The sequence below is a fragment of the Pleurodeles waltl genome, chromosome 9 (genome assembly GCF_031143425.1).
Source record: "Pleurodeles waltl isolate 20211129_DDA chromosome 9, aPleWal1.hap1.20221129, whole genome shotgun sequence".
Lineage (NCBI taxonomy): Eukaryota > Metazoa > Chordata > Amphibia > Caudata > Salamandridae > Pleurodeles > Pleurodeles waltl.
The window spans coordinates 506301-521346 of NC_090448.1; the positions used below are offsets into that span (position 1 = coordinate 506301).

Consider the following 15046-nt stretch of genomic DNA (forward strand, 5'->3'; position numbering starts at 1 on the left):
GCCCTCTCAAGTGCAGCAAACCACTTGTTAATGTCATCCCCCTCCTTATAAGGGGGAACTATCTTGTGCAGATTCCTGGAATCATGCTCTTTTGCAGGATGACTATGGGGAATACTGCTGCTGCCACCATGGGTATCTAAACCCATTTTCTGTCTTTCCCTCTCTATTTCTAAAGACTGTCTATCCAAATCCAGCTGTTGCTTCTTGAGCTTCAGTCTGGTTTGCTCCACTCTCAATCTATTGAGCTCCCTTTCCAACAATCTGTCATCAGGGTGGGTGGGAGGGACATTTCTAGATACAGAGGTATGATGGGAATGAACAGAAGGAGACCTGTCCCTTACAGAGGGCACCCTAACAGCTTGGCTACCAGTATAATGTGAGAGCACATCATTAGTATGATGTGATTCAACCTCTGTACCAACTATGCTAGACTGTCTAGTAATGGGCAGGCTAAGAAGTTTCTTTCCTGAACCTTTTCCTGGGGGAGTCCCTGGATCAGATTGAGAACCATTAGCTACTTTTTCTACAGATTGGGCACTTATGGCCTTATCCTGTACTCTAAGCATATTAATTAACAGTTCTAAGGAAGGATTCTTCCCTACACTCAAACCTCTCTCTATGCAGAGACTCCTTGCTCCTTTCCAGCTAAGGTGATCATATGCAAGTTTGGACAGTTCAACTTTTTGGCCTGTGCCAGACATTTTTTTGAGAGAGTTAAAGTGATAGCAAAAGAGAAAAAAGTTTTCAGAACTTTTTGGAAAGACAGAAAAAACTTTTTAAACTTTTAAGAACTTTTTGAAAGTTTAGAAGTACTTTTCAGCACTTAGAAAAGAGTGAAAAGAGGAAATGCAAAACTTTTTGGCTATGTGTATATACACTGACCTTGTTTTGTATATTTTTCTCTTATGAAAAGTACAATGACAAGAGTGGTAAGTAGTCTCAAGCACTTATCCCACCACTGCACAACCAATGTAGGAGGCTGGACTGGCTTGTAGTGAGTACCAAGGGGTACTTGCACCTTGCACCAGGCCCAGTTATCCCTTATTAGTGTATAGGGTGTCTAGCAGCTTAGGCTGATAGATAATGGTAGCTTAGCAGAGCAGCTTAGGCTGAACTAGGAGACGTGTGAAGCTACTACAGTACCACTTAGTGTCATATGCACAATATCATAAGAAAACACAATACACAGTTATACTAAAAATAAAGGTACTTTATTTTTATGACAATATGCCAAAGTATCTTAGAGTGTACCCTCAGTGAGAGGATAGGAAATATACACAAGATATATATACACAATAGCAAAAATATGCAGTATAGTCTTAGAAAACAGTGCAAACAATGTATAGTTACAATAGGATGCAATGGGGAAACATAGGGATAGGGGCAACACAAACCATATACTCCAAAAGTGGAATGCGAACCACGAATGGACCCCAAACCTATGTGACCTTGTAGAGGGTCGCTGGGACTATTAGAAAATAGTGAGAGTTAGCAAAATAACCCTCCCCAAGACCCTGAAAAGTGAGTGCAAAGTGCACCAAAGTTCCCCTAAGGACAAAATAGTCGTGTTAGAGGGAAAATGCAAGGAAAACACAAATCAGCAATGCAACAACGATGGATTCCTGTCTGAAGGTACCTGTGGAACAAGGGGACCAAGTCCAAAAGTCACAAGCAGCTCGGAGATGGGCAGATGCCCAAGAAATGCCAGCGGTTGGTGCAAAGAAGCTCTTACTAGGCTGAAGAACTGTGAATACTGCAGGAACGACAAGGGCTAGAGACTTCCCCTTTGGAGGATGGATCCCCCACGCCTTGGAGAGTCGTGCAGAAGTGTTTTCCCGCCGGATGGACGCCAACAAGCCTTGCTACACGCAAATCGTGCGTTTGGCGTTTTTGGACGCTGCTGGGGCCCAGGAGGGACCAGGAGGTCGCAAATTGGACCTGCAGAGAGAGGGGACGTCGAGCAAGACAAAGAGCCCTCACTGAAGCAGGTAGCACCCGGAGAAGTGCCAGAAACAGGCACTACGAGGATGCGTGAAACGGTGCTCGCCGAAGTTGCACAAAGGAGTCCCACGTCGCCGGAGACCAACTTAGAAAGTCGTGCAATGCAGGTTAGAGTGCCGTGGACCCAGGCTTGGCTGTGCACACAGGATTTCCGCCGGAAGTGCACAGGGGCCGGAGAAGCTTGCAAAGTCGCGGTTCCCAGCAATGCAGCCCAGCGAGGTGAGGCAAGGACTTACCTCCACCAAACTTGGGCTGAAGAGTCACTGGACTGTGGGGGTCACTTGGACGGTGTCGCTGGATTCGAGGGACCTCGCTCGTCGTGCTGAGAGGAGACCCAAGGGACCGGAGATGCAGCTTTTTGGTGCCTGCGGTTGCAGGGGGAAGATTCCGTCGACCCACGGGAGATTTCTTCGGAGCTTCTGGTGCAGAGAGGAGGCAGACTACCCCCACAGCATGCACAAGCAGGAAAACAGTTGAGAAGGCGGCAGGATCAGCGTTACAGAGTTGCAGTAGTCGTCTTTGCTACTATGTTGCAGGTTTGCAGGCTTCCAGCGCGGTCAGCGGTCGATTCCTTATCAGAAGGTGAAGAGGGAGATGCAGAGGAACTCGGCTGAGCTCATGCATTCGTTATCTAAAGTTTCCCCAGAGACAGAGACCCTAAATAGCCAGAAAAGAGGGTTTGGCTACCTAGGAGAGAGGAAAGGCTACTAACACCTGAAGGAGCCTATCAGCAGGAGTCTCTGACGTCACCTGGTGGCACTGGCCACTCAGAGCAGTCCAGTGTGCCAGCAGCACCTCTGTTTCCAAGATGGCAGAGGTCTGGAGCACACTGGAGGAGCTCTGGACACCTCCCAGGGGAGGTGCAGGTCAGGGGAGTGGTCACTCCCCTTTCCTTTGTCCAGTTTCGCGCCAGAGCAGGGGCTAAGGGGTCCCTGAACCGGTGTAGACTGGCTTATGCAGAATTGGGCACCTCTGTGCCCAACAAAGCATTTCCAGAGGCTGGGGGAGGCTACTCCTCCCCTGCCTTCACACCATTTTCCAAAGGGAGAGGGTGTCACACCCTCTCTCAGAGGAAGTTCTTTGTTCTGCCATCCTGGGCCAGGCCTGGCTGGACCCCAGGAGGGCAGATGCCTGTCTGAGGGGTTGGCAGCAGCAGCAGCTGCAGTGAAACCCCAGGAAGGGCAGTTTGGCAGTACCAGGGTCTGTGCTACAGACCACTGGGATCATGGAATTGTACCAACAATGCCAGGATGGCATAGAGGGGGCAATTCCATGATCATAGACATGTTACATGGCCATATTCGGAGTTACCATGGTGAAGCTACATATAGGTAGTGACCTATATGTAGTGCACGCGTGTAATGGTGTCCCCGCACTCACAAAGTTCAGGGAATTGGCTCTGAACAATGTGGGGGCACCTTGGCTAGTGCCAGGGTGCCCTCACACTAAGTAACTTTGCACCTAACCTTTACCAGGTAAAGGTTAGACATATAGGTGACTTATAAGTTACTTAAGTGCAGTGTAAAATGGCTGTGAAATAACATGGACGTTATTTCACTCAGGCTGCAGTGGCAGGCCTGTGTAAGAATTGTCAGAGCTCCCTATGGGTGGCAAAAGAAATGCTGCAGCCCATAGGGATCTCCTGGAACCCCAATACCCTGGGTACCTCAGTACCATATACTAGGGAATTATAAGGGTGTTCCAGTAAGCCAATGTAAATTGGTAAAAAATGGTCACTAGCCTGTTAGTGACAATTTGAAAGTAATGAGAGAGCATAACCACTGAGGTTCTGGTTAGCAGAGCCTCAGTGAGACAGTTAGGCACCACACAGGGAACATATACATGCACACCTATGAGCACTGGGGCCCTGTGTGACAGGGTCCCAGTGACACATACATATAGGCCACAAACCTATGAGCACTGGGGTCCTGACTAGCAGGATCCCAGTGACACATAACAACCATACTGAAAACATGGTGTTTTCACTATGAGCACTGAGGCCTGGCTATCAGGATCCCAGTGAGACAGTGAAAACAGTGACAAACACCCTGACATACACTCACAAACAGGCCAAAAGTGGGGGTAACAAGGCTAGAAAGAGGCTACCTTCTCACAAGCAGGATCAAGAATGATTTGCATATAGTTGGGTCCAATTTGAGGTGGCATGGTGGGTGTAGGAAGTTGGCTCTGTATGCACTATTTCAAAGTAAGAGATAGCATGCACAGAGTCCAAGGGTTCCCCTTAGAGGTAAGATAGTGGCAAAAAGAGATAATTCTAATGCTCTATTTTGTGGTAGTGTGGTCGAGCAGTAGACTTATCAGAGGGTAGTGTTAATCATTTGTTGTACACACACACAGGCAATAAATGAGGAACACACACTCAGAGACAATTCCAGGCCAATAGGTTTTTGTATAGAAAAATATATTTTCTTAGTTTATTTTAAGAACCACAGGTTCAAGATTTACAAGTAATACTTCAAATGAAAGGTATTTCAGGTAGGTACTTTAGGAACTTTGAATTAGCAAAATAGCATGTACAGTTTTCACATAAATGACATATAGCTATTTTAAAACTAGACACTGCAATTTTCAACAGTTCCTGGGGGAGGTAAGTGTTTGTTAGTTTTTGCAGGTAAGTAAACCACCTACAGGGTTCAGGTTTCGGTCCAAGGTAGCCCACCGTTGGGGGTTCAGAGCAACCCCAAAGTTACCACACCAGCAGCTCAGGGCCGGTCAGGTGCAGAGGTCAAAGTGGTGCCCAAAATGAATAGGCTTCAATGGAGAAGGGGGTGCCTCGGTTCCAGTCTGCCAGCAGGTAAGTACCCGCGTCTTCGGAGGGCAGACCAGCGGGGTTTTGTAGGGCACCGGGGGGGGGACAAGTCCACACAGAAAGTACACCCTCAGCGGCACGGGGGCGGCCGGGTGTAGTGTGCAAACAAGCATCTGGTTTTCAATAGAAATCAATGGGAGACCAAGGGGTCTCTTCAGCGATGCAGGCAGGCAAGGGGGGGTGCTCCTCGGGGTAGCCACCACCTGGGCAAGGGAGAGGGCCACCTGGGGGTCGCTCCTGCACTGGAGGTCGGATCCTTCAGGTCCTGGGGGCTGCGGGTGCAGGGTCTTTACCAGGCGTCGGGTCTTTGAAGCAGGCAGTTGCCGTTAGGGGGAGCCTTGGGATTCCCTCTGCAGGCGTCGCTGTGGGGGCTCAGGGGGGTCAACTCTGGCTACTCACGGTCTCGTAGTCGCTGGGGAGTCCTCCCTGTGGTGTTTGTTCTCCACAAGTCGAGCCGGGGGCGTCGGGTGCAGAGTGCAAAGTCTCACGCTTCCGGCGGAAAACGCAAGTTGCTTCTTTGTTGCAAAGTTGCAGTCTTTGGTGAACAGAGCCGCTGTCCTCGGGAGTTCTTGGTCCTTCTAGATGCAGGGTAGTCCTCTGAGACTTCAGAGGTTGCTGGACACTGGGAACGCGTCGCTGGAGCAGTGTCTTTAGAAGGGGGGAGACAGGCCGGTAGAGCTGGGGCCAAAGCAGTTGGTGTCTCTGTCTTCTCTGCAGGTTTTTCAGTTCAGCAGTCCTCTAAGGTTGCAGGAATCTGAGTTCCTAGGTTCTGGCGAGCCCCTAAATACTGAATTTAGGGGTGTGTTTAGGTCTGGGGGGTTAGTAGCCAATGGCTACTAGCCCTGAGGGTGGCTGCACCCTCTTTGTGCCTCCTCCCTGAGGGGAGGGGGGCACATCCCTAATCCTATTGGGGGAATCCTCCATCTGCAAAATGGAGGATTTCTAAAAGTCAGAGTCACCTCAGCTCAGGAGACCTTAGGGGCTGTCCTGACGGGCCAGTGACTCCTCCTTGTTTTTCTCATTATCTCCTCCGGCCTTGCCGCCAAAAGGGAGCCGGAGGGGGCGGGCAACTCCACTAGCTGGAGTGCCCTGGGATGCTGTAACAAAGGGGGTGAGCCTTTGAGGCTCACCACCAGGTGTTACAGTTCCTGCAGGGGGAGGTGAGAAGCACCTACAACCAGTACAGGCTTTGTTACTAGCCACAGAGTGACAAAGGCACTCTCCCCATGTGGCCAGCAACATGTCTGGTGTGTGGAAGGCTGCTAAAACCAGTCAGCCTACACGGGTATTTGGTTAAGGTTTCAGGGGGCATCTCTAAGGTGCCCTCTGGGGTGTATGTTACAATAAAATGCACACTGGAATCAGTTCGCATTTATTGTGCTGAGAAGTTTGATACCAAACTTCACAGTTTTCAGTGTAGCCATTATGGTGCTGTGGAGTTTGTGCATGACAGACTCCCAGACCATATACTCTTATGGCTACCCTGCACTTACAATGTCTAAGGTTTTACTTAGACACTGTAGGGGCATAGTGCTCATGCACTTATGCCCTCACCTATGGTATAGTGCACCCTGCCTTAGGGCTGTAAGGCCTGCTAGAGGGGTGACTTATCTATACCTGTAGGCAGTGTGAGGTTGACATGGCACTCTGAGGGGAGTGCCATGTCGACTTAGTCGTTTTATCCTCACCAGCACACACAAGCTGGCAAGCAGTGTGTCTGTGCTGAGTGAGGTGTCCCCAGGGTGGCATAAGACATGGTGCAGCCCTTAGAGACCTTCCCTGGCATCAGGGTCCGTGGTACCAGGGGTACCAGTTACAAGGGACTTACCTGGATGCCAGGGTGTGCCAATTGTGGAAACAAAGGTACAGGTTAGGGAAAGAACACTGGTGCTGGGGCCTGGTTAGCAGGCCTCAGCACACTTTCAAATCATAACTTAGCACCAGCAAAGACAAAAAGTCAGGGGGTAACCATGCCAAGGAAGCATTTCCTTACAGTGGGTGTAAACTTTATGGGTTGGAATGTTACCCAAGTGATTGCCGGTGGTTACTGGCATCCTCCCATCCCCTTTTGTGTATTCGAAACTCATGTTTGGCTCTGCTTTGATACTCCATCCAAAGTCTACGGAATGGGTGCAGCAGCAATTAGAGAACATCGAGGACTCAGTCCCTCTGTCCTAATTTATTTTTCACAAGGGCATTGAGGGCAGTGAAGGGGCACCCTGGCCACCCAGACATTTGTGGGGAGGATTGTGAAGAGATGGAACTGGGTTGCTGCCTGAGTGATTACCAGTGGCTGAGATGACTTCAAGCAGCCACTCGTCACCGTTTTCTATACTTTAGGGGACCAAGAGAGGACTCGCCTCCTCCATGATCTCAATGAAAAAACATTTGGGGCTTGCAATACCTGTCTTGCAAGCTTCCACCTCATTGTACTGCAGTACCATGTAAGCTGCAAGCTACACGCGTATAAATGATGCATCAAACCTTGTAAAGACCCCAAGCCCACACGTCATTTACGGGGTGCAACACACATTTCCTGCCTCAAAACCTGCACATGGAAGGAATTTACAGTCAACAAATAATGATTTGTGAATATCCACATGTTGTGTTCTAAGATCTAGATTCTTAATAAATGTATACATACCATTATGTCATTTATTTTGGAGTTTTGTATGCTATGCAGTACTTCCTTTGAGTTTACATAGCAGGCGTATGTCCATGTACTCCCGTGTAATGTCACCCTATAGTTGAGCAACATTAAGCAGAATTGGCTTTCACACCTAGGCTGCAAAATGGCGTTTGAGGTCGTGAACGCCTGCAAAAATATCCTTTGTAACCATTCAAAAATTACTACCCGACCCCTTCCTATTGAGCAAATAGAGACACATTTACCCAGTCAATCTCTTTCCAAGAAGTCCCAGAAGGGAAGGGACACAGGGCCACCCCCACACACACAGAGCTTTTGTTCTGTAGTGAAATTGCTTTCCCCACAGGGTAAAATATTTCCCTGCGAAGAAAAAAATAGGGATAAAAATACTCTCACGCTTCTCACCCTCTGCACTCCCGACTCACTCTACTGCCCTCTGCACTCACTTTGGACACATATTCTGCGCTCACCTCACAAACTCCTCACCCCTTAACTCACCTCACACACTCCTCAACCCTGAACACACCTCACAGACTCCCCACCCCATAACTCACCTCACAAACTCCTCACCCCTTAACTCACCTCACACACTCCTCACCCCTGTATTCACCTCACACACTCCTCAACCCTGAACTCACCTCACAGACTCCCCACCCCATAACTCACCTCACAAACTCCTCACCCCTTAACTCACCTCACACACTCCTCACCCCTGTATTCACCTCACACACTCCTCAACCCTGAACTCACCTCACAGACTCCCCACCCCATAACTCACCTCACAAACTCCTCACCCCTTAACTCACCTCACACACTCCTCAACCCTGAACTCACCTCACAGACTCCCCACCCCATAACTCACCTCACAAACTCCTCACCCCTTAACTCACCTCACACACTCCTCAACCCTGAACTCACCTCACAGACTCCCCGCCCCATAACTCACCTCACAAACTCCTCACCCCTTAACTCACCTCACACACTCCTCACCCCTGTATTCACCTCACACACTCCTCAACCCTGAACTCACCTCACAGACTCCCCACCCCATAACTCACCTCACAAACTCCTCACCCCTTAACTCACCTCACACACTCCTCAACCCTGAACACACCTCACAGACTCCCCACCCCATAACTCACCTCACAAACTCCTCACCCCTTAACTCACCTCACACACTCCTCACCCCTGAACTCACCTCACAAACTCCCCGCCCCATAACTCACCTCACAAACTCCTCACCCCTTAACTCACCTCACACACTCCTCACCCCTGTATTCACCTCACACACTCCTCAACCCTGAACTCACCTCACAGACTCCCCACCCCATAACTCACCTCACAAACTCCTCACCCCTTAACTCACCTCACACACTCCTCACCCCTGTATTCACCTCACACACTCCTCAACCCTGAACTCACCTCACAGACTCCCCACCCCATAACTCACCTCACAAACTCCTCACCCCTTAACTCACCTCACACACTCCTCAACCCTGAACTCACCTCACAGACTCCCCACCCCATAACTCACCTCACAAACTCCTCACCCCTTAACTCACCTCACACACTCCTCAACCCTGAACTCACCTCACAGACTCCCCACCCCATAACTCACCTCACAAACTCCTCACCCCTTAACTCACCTCACACACTCCTCACAGTGCACTCACCTGTGTTCACTTCAGACTTTGCATCTCCAGTGCTCAGATCACACGGTGCTTGTGCCATCAGCTGGTGTCGCCGCGGCGAATTAACGTCTCTGGTTCTCTCTCTTTCTCCAAGGTCACATTCATGACAAACTCATTTAGGCGGAGCTGTGTTTTTTCCCGGCACTCCTTTGTTTGTCGAGCCTTGTGAGCGGAGGAATGCGTTTCCACCGCGGGTAGGTACAGAATGGAAGGGACAGAAGAGAGTGCAAGGGTCAGTCGGATGGACAAGTACAGAGTGCGATGGACAGAAGCAGAGTCGGATGGAGGGAGTGAAAGGGACAGAAGCAGAGTCAGATGGATGGAGTGAAAGGGACAGAAGCAGAGTCGGATGGAGAGAGTGAAAGGGACAGATGCAGTGTTGGATGGATGGAGTGAAAGGGACAGAAGCAGAGTCGGATGGAGAGAGTGAAAGGGAAAGATGCAGAGTCGGATGGATGGAGTGAAAGGGACAGAAGCAGAGTCGGATGGAGAGAGTGAAAGGGACAGATGCAGTGTTGGATGGATGGAGTGAAAGGGACAGGTGCAAAGTCGGATGGAGAGAGTGAAAGGGAAAGATGCAGAGTCGGATGGAGAGAGTGAAAGGGACAGAAGCAGAGTCGGATAGAGAGAGTGAAAGGGACAGAAGCAGAGTCGGATGCAGAGAGTAAAAGGGACAGGTGCAGAGTCGGATGGATGGAGTGAAAGGGATAGATGCAGAGTCGGATGGAGAGAGTGAAAGGGACAGATGCAGAGTCGGATGGAGAGAGTGAAAGGGACAGAAGCAGAGGCAGATGGAGAGAGTAAAAGGGACAGATGCAGAGTCGGATGGAGTGAGTGAAAGGGACAGAAGCAGAGTCGGATGGAGAGAGTGAAAGGGACAGATGCAGTGTTGGATGGATGGAGTGAAAGGGAAAGATGCAGAGTCGGATGGAGAGAATGAAAGGGACAGGTGCAGAGTCGGATAGAGAGAGTGAAAGGGACAGAAGCAGAGTCGGATGCAGAGAGTAAAAGGGACAGATGCAGAGTCGGATGGATGGAGTGAAAGGGATAGATGCAGAGTCGGATGGAGAGAGTGAAAGGAGAGAGTGAAAGGGACAGAAGCAGAGTCGGATGGAGAGAGTGAAAGGAGAGAGTGAAAGGAACAGAAGCAGAGTCGGATGGAGAGGGTGAAAGGGACAGATGCAGAGTCGGATGGATGGAGTGAAAGGGACAAAAGCAGAGTCGGATGGAGAGAGTGAAAGGGACGGATGCAGAGTCAGATGGATGGAGTGAAAGGGACAGATGCAGAGTCGGATGGATGGAGTGAAAGGGACAGAAGCAGAGTCGGATGGAGAGAGTAAAAGGGATAGGTGAAGAGTCGGATAGATGGAGTGAAAGGGACAGATGCAGAGTCAGATGTAGAGAGTGAAAGGGACAGAAGCAGAGTCGGATGGAGAGAGTGAAAGGGACAGATGCAGAGTCGGATGGAGGGAGTGAAAGGGACAGAAGTAGAGTCGGATGGAGAGAGTGAAAGGGACAGAAGCAGAGTCGGATGGATGGAGTGAAAGGGACAGAAGCAGAGTCGGATGGATGGAGTGAAAGGGACAGATGCAGAGTCGGATGAAGAGAGTGAAAGGGACAGATGCAGTGTTGGATGGATGGAGTGAAAGGGAAAGATGCAGAGTCGGATGGAGAGAGTGAAAGGGACAGAAGCAGAGTCGGATGGAGAGAGTGAAAGGGACAGATGCAGAGTCGGATGGATGGAGTGAAATGGATAGATGCAGAGTCGGATGGAGAGAGTGAAAGGGACAAAAACAGAGTCGGATGGATGGAGTGAAAGGAGAGAGTGAAAGGGACAGAAGCAGAGTCGGATGGAGAGAGTGAAAGGAGAGAGTGAAAGGAACAGAAGCAGAGTCGGATGGAGAGGGTGAAAGGGACAGATGCAGAGTCGGATGGATGGAGTGAAAGGGACAGAAGCAGAGTCGGATGGAGAGAGTGAAAGGGACAGAAGCAGAGTCTGATGGAGGGAGTGAAAGGGACAGATGCAGAGTCGGATGGAGGGAGTTAAAGGGACAGAAGCAGAGTCGGATGGAGGGAGTGAAAGGGACAGAAGCAGAGTCTGATGGAGGGAGTGAAAGGGACAGAAGCAGAGTCTGATGGAGGGAGTGAAAGGGACAGATGCAGAGTCGGATGGAGAGAGTGAAAGGGACAGAAGCAGAGTCTGATGGAGGGAGTGAAAGGGACAGATGCAGAGTCGGATGGAGGGAGTGAAAGGGACAGAAGCAGAGTCTGATGGAGGGAGTGAAAGGGACAGATGCAGAGTCGGATGGAGGAAGTGAAAGGGACAGAAGCAGAGTCGGATGGAGGGAGTGAAAGGGACAGAAGCAGAGTCTGATGGAGGGGGTGAAAGGGACAGATGCAGAGTCGGATGGAGGGAGTGAAAGGGACAGAAGCAGAGTCGGATGGAGAGAGTGAAAGGGGCAGATGCAGAGTCGGATGGATGGAGTGAAAGGGACAGATGCAGAGTCTGATGGATGGAGTGAAAGGGACAGATGCAGAGTCGGATGCAGAGAGTGAAAGGGACAGAAGCAGAGTCAGATGGAGAGAGTGAAAGGGACAGATGCAGAGTCGGATGGAGGGAGTGAAAGGGACAGAAGCAGAGTCGGATGGAGGGGGTGAAAGGGACAGAGGCAGAGTCGGATGTAGAGAGGGAAAGGGACAGAAGCAGAGTCGGATGGAGAGAGTGAAAGGGACAGATGCAGAGTCGGATGGAGAGAGTGAAAGGGACAGATGCAGAGACGGATGGATGGAGTGAAAGGGACAGAAGCAGAGTCGGATGGAGAGAGTGAAAGGGACAGGTGCAGAGTCGGATGGAGGGAGTGAAAGGGACGGATGCAGAGTCGGATGGATGGAGTGAAAGGGACAGATGCAGAGTCGGATGGAGGGAGTGAAAGGGACAGAAGCAGAGTCAGATGGATGGAGTGAAAGGGACAGAGGCAGAGTCGGATAGAGAGAGTGAAAGGGACAGATGCAGAGTCGGATGGAGAGAGTGAAAGGGACAGAAGCAGAGTCAGATGGAGAGAGTGAAAGGGACAGATGCAGAGTCGGATGGAGAGAGTGAAAGGGACAGAAGCAGAGTCGGATGGAGGGGGTGAAAGGGACAGAGGCAGAGTCGGATGTAGAGAGGGAAAGGGACAGAAGCAGAGTCGGATGGAGAGAGTGAAAGGGACAGATGCAGAGTCGGATGGAGAGAGTGAAAGGGACAGATGCAGAGACGGATGGATGGAGTGAAAGGGACAGATGCAGAGTCGGATGGAGAGAGTGAAAGGGACAGAAGCAGAGTCGGATGGAGAGAGTTAAAGGGACAGGTGCAGAGTCGGATGGAGGGAGTGAAAGGGACAGAGGCAGAGTCGGATGGAGAGAGTGAAAGGGACAGATGCAGACTCGGATGGAGGAAGTGAAAGGGACAGAGGAAGAGTCGGATGTAGAGAGGGAAAGGGACAGATGCAGAGTCAGATGGAGAGAGTTAAAGGGACAGGTGCAGAGTCGGATGGAGAGAGTGAAAGGGACAGATGCAGATACGGATGGATGGAGAGAAAGGGACAGATGCAGAGTCGGATGGAGAGAGTGAAAGGGACAGAAGCAGAGTCGGATGGAGAGAGTGGAAGGGACAGATGCAGAGTCGGATGGATGGAGTGAAAGGGACAGAAGCAAAGTGGATGGAGAGAGTGAAAGGGACAGAAGCAGAGTCGGATGGATGGAGTGAAAGGGACAGAAGCAGAGTCGGATGGATGGAGTGAAAGGGACAGATGCAGAGTCGGATGAAGAGATTGAAAGGGACAGATGCAGTGTTGGATGGATGGAGTGAAAGGGAAAGATGAAGAGTCGGATGGAGAGAGTGAAAGGGACAGAAGCAGAGTCGGATAGAGAGAGTGAAAGGGACAGAAGCAGAGTCGGATGCAGAGAGTAAAAGGGACAGATGCAGAGTCGGATGGATGGAGTGAAAGGGATAGATGCAGAGTCGGATGGAGAGAGTGAAAGGGACAAAAACAGAGTCGGACGGATGGAGTGAAAGGAGAGAGTGAAAGGGACAGAAGCAGAGTCGGATGGAGAGAGTGAAAGGAGAGAGTGAAAGGAACAGAAGCAGAGTCGGATGGAGAGGGTGAAAGGGACAGATGCAGAGTCGGATGGATGGAGTGAAAGGGACAGAAGCAGAGTCGGATGGAGAGAGTGAAAGGGACGGATGCAGAGTCAGATGGATGGAGTGAAAGGGACAGATGCAGAGTCGGATGGATGGAGTGAAAGGGACAGAAGCAGAGTCGGATGGAGAGAGTAAAAGGGATAGGTGAAGAGTCGGATAGATGGAGTGAAAGGGACAGATGCAGAGTCAGATGTAGAGAGTGAAAGGGCCAGAAGCAGAGTCGGATGGAGGGAGTGAAAGGGACAGAAGCAGAGTCGGATGGATGGAGTGAAAGGGACAGAGGCAGAGTCGGATGGATAGAGTAAAAGGGACAGAAGCAGAGTCGGATGGAGAGAGTGAAAGGGACAGATGCAGAGTCGGATGGAGAGAGTGAAAGGGACAGGTGCAGAGTCGGATGGAGAGAGTGAAAGGGACAGGTGCAGAGTCGGATGGAGGGAGTGAAAGGGACAGAAGCAGAGTCGGATGGAGGGAGTGAAAGGGACAGAGGCAGAGTCGCATGGATAGAGTGAAAGGAACAGAAGCAGAGTCGGATGGAGAGAGTGAAAGGGACAGATGCAGAGTCGGATGGAGGGAGTGAAAGGGACAGAAGCAGAGTTGGATGGAGAGAGTGAAAGGGACAGATGCAGAGTCGGATGGATGGAGTGAAAGGGACAGAGGCAGAGTCGGATGGATGGAGTGAAAGGGACAGAAGCAGAGTCGGATGGAGAGAGTGAAAGGGACAGGTGCAGAATCGGATGGATGGAGTGAAAGGGACAGAAGCAGAGTCGGATGGATAAAGTGAAAGGGACAGATGCAGAGTCGGATGGATGGAGTGAAAGGGACAGATGCAGAGTCGGATGGAGAGAGTGAAAGGAACAGATGCAGAGTCGGATGGATGGAGTTAAAGGGACAGAAGCAGAGTCGGATAGAGAGAGTGAAAGGGACAGATGCAGAGTCGGGTGGAGAGAGTGAAAGGGACAGATGCAGAGTCGGATGGATGAAGTGAAAGGGACAGAAGCAGAGTCGGATGGATGGAGTGAAAGGGACAGATGCAGAGTCGGATGGATGGAGTGAAAGGGACAGAAGCAGAGTCGGATGGAGAGAGTGAAAGGGACAGATACAGGGTCGGATGGATGGAGTGAAAGGGACAGATGCAGAGTCGGATGGATGGAGTGAAAGGGACAGAAGCAGAGTCGGATGGAGAGAGTGAAAGGTACAGATGCAGAGTCGGATGGAGAGAGTGAAAGGGACAGAAGCAGAGTCAGATGGAGAGAGTGAAAGGGACAGATGCAGAGTCGGATTGAGAGAAAGGGACAGAAGCAGAGTCGGATGGATGGAGTGAAAGGGGCAGAAGCAGAGTCGGATGAAGAGAGTGAAAGGGACAGGTGCAGAGTCGGATGGATGGAGAGAAAGGGACAGATGCAGAGTCGGATGGATGGAGTGAAAGGGACAGAAGCAGAGTCGGATGGAGAGAGTGAAAGGGACAGATGCAGAGTCTGATGGAGAGAGTGAAAGGGACAGATGCAGAGTCGAATGGAGGGAGTGAAAGGGACAGAAGCAGAGTCGGATGGAGAGAGTGAAAGGGACAGATGCAGAGTCGGATGGATGGAGTGAAAGGGACAGATGCAGAGTCTGATGGATGGAGTGAAAGGGACAGATGCAGAGTCGGATGGAGAGAGTGAAAGGGAAAGATGCAGAGATGGATGGAGAGAGTGAAA

General features: G+C 50.7%; 1 protein-coding gene across 2 annotated transcripts in view; it reads right to left on the reverse strand.

The window, feature by feature from the left end:
• The window catches only part of LOC138258803 (NXPE family member 1-like), a 458523-nt gene extending 449254 nt beyond the window's left edge, over window positions 1–9269 (reverse strand). For both annotated transcript variants that reach the window (XM_069206036.1, XM_069206035.1), the window contains exon 1: window positions 9152–9269. The gene's annotated coding sequence lies outside the window, so the exon portion shown is untranslated. The remainder of the gene's footprint in view (window positions 1–9151) is intronic.
• Window positions 9270–15046: the final 5777 nt, after the last annotated feature.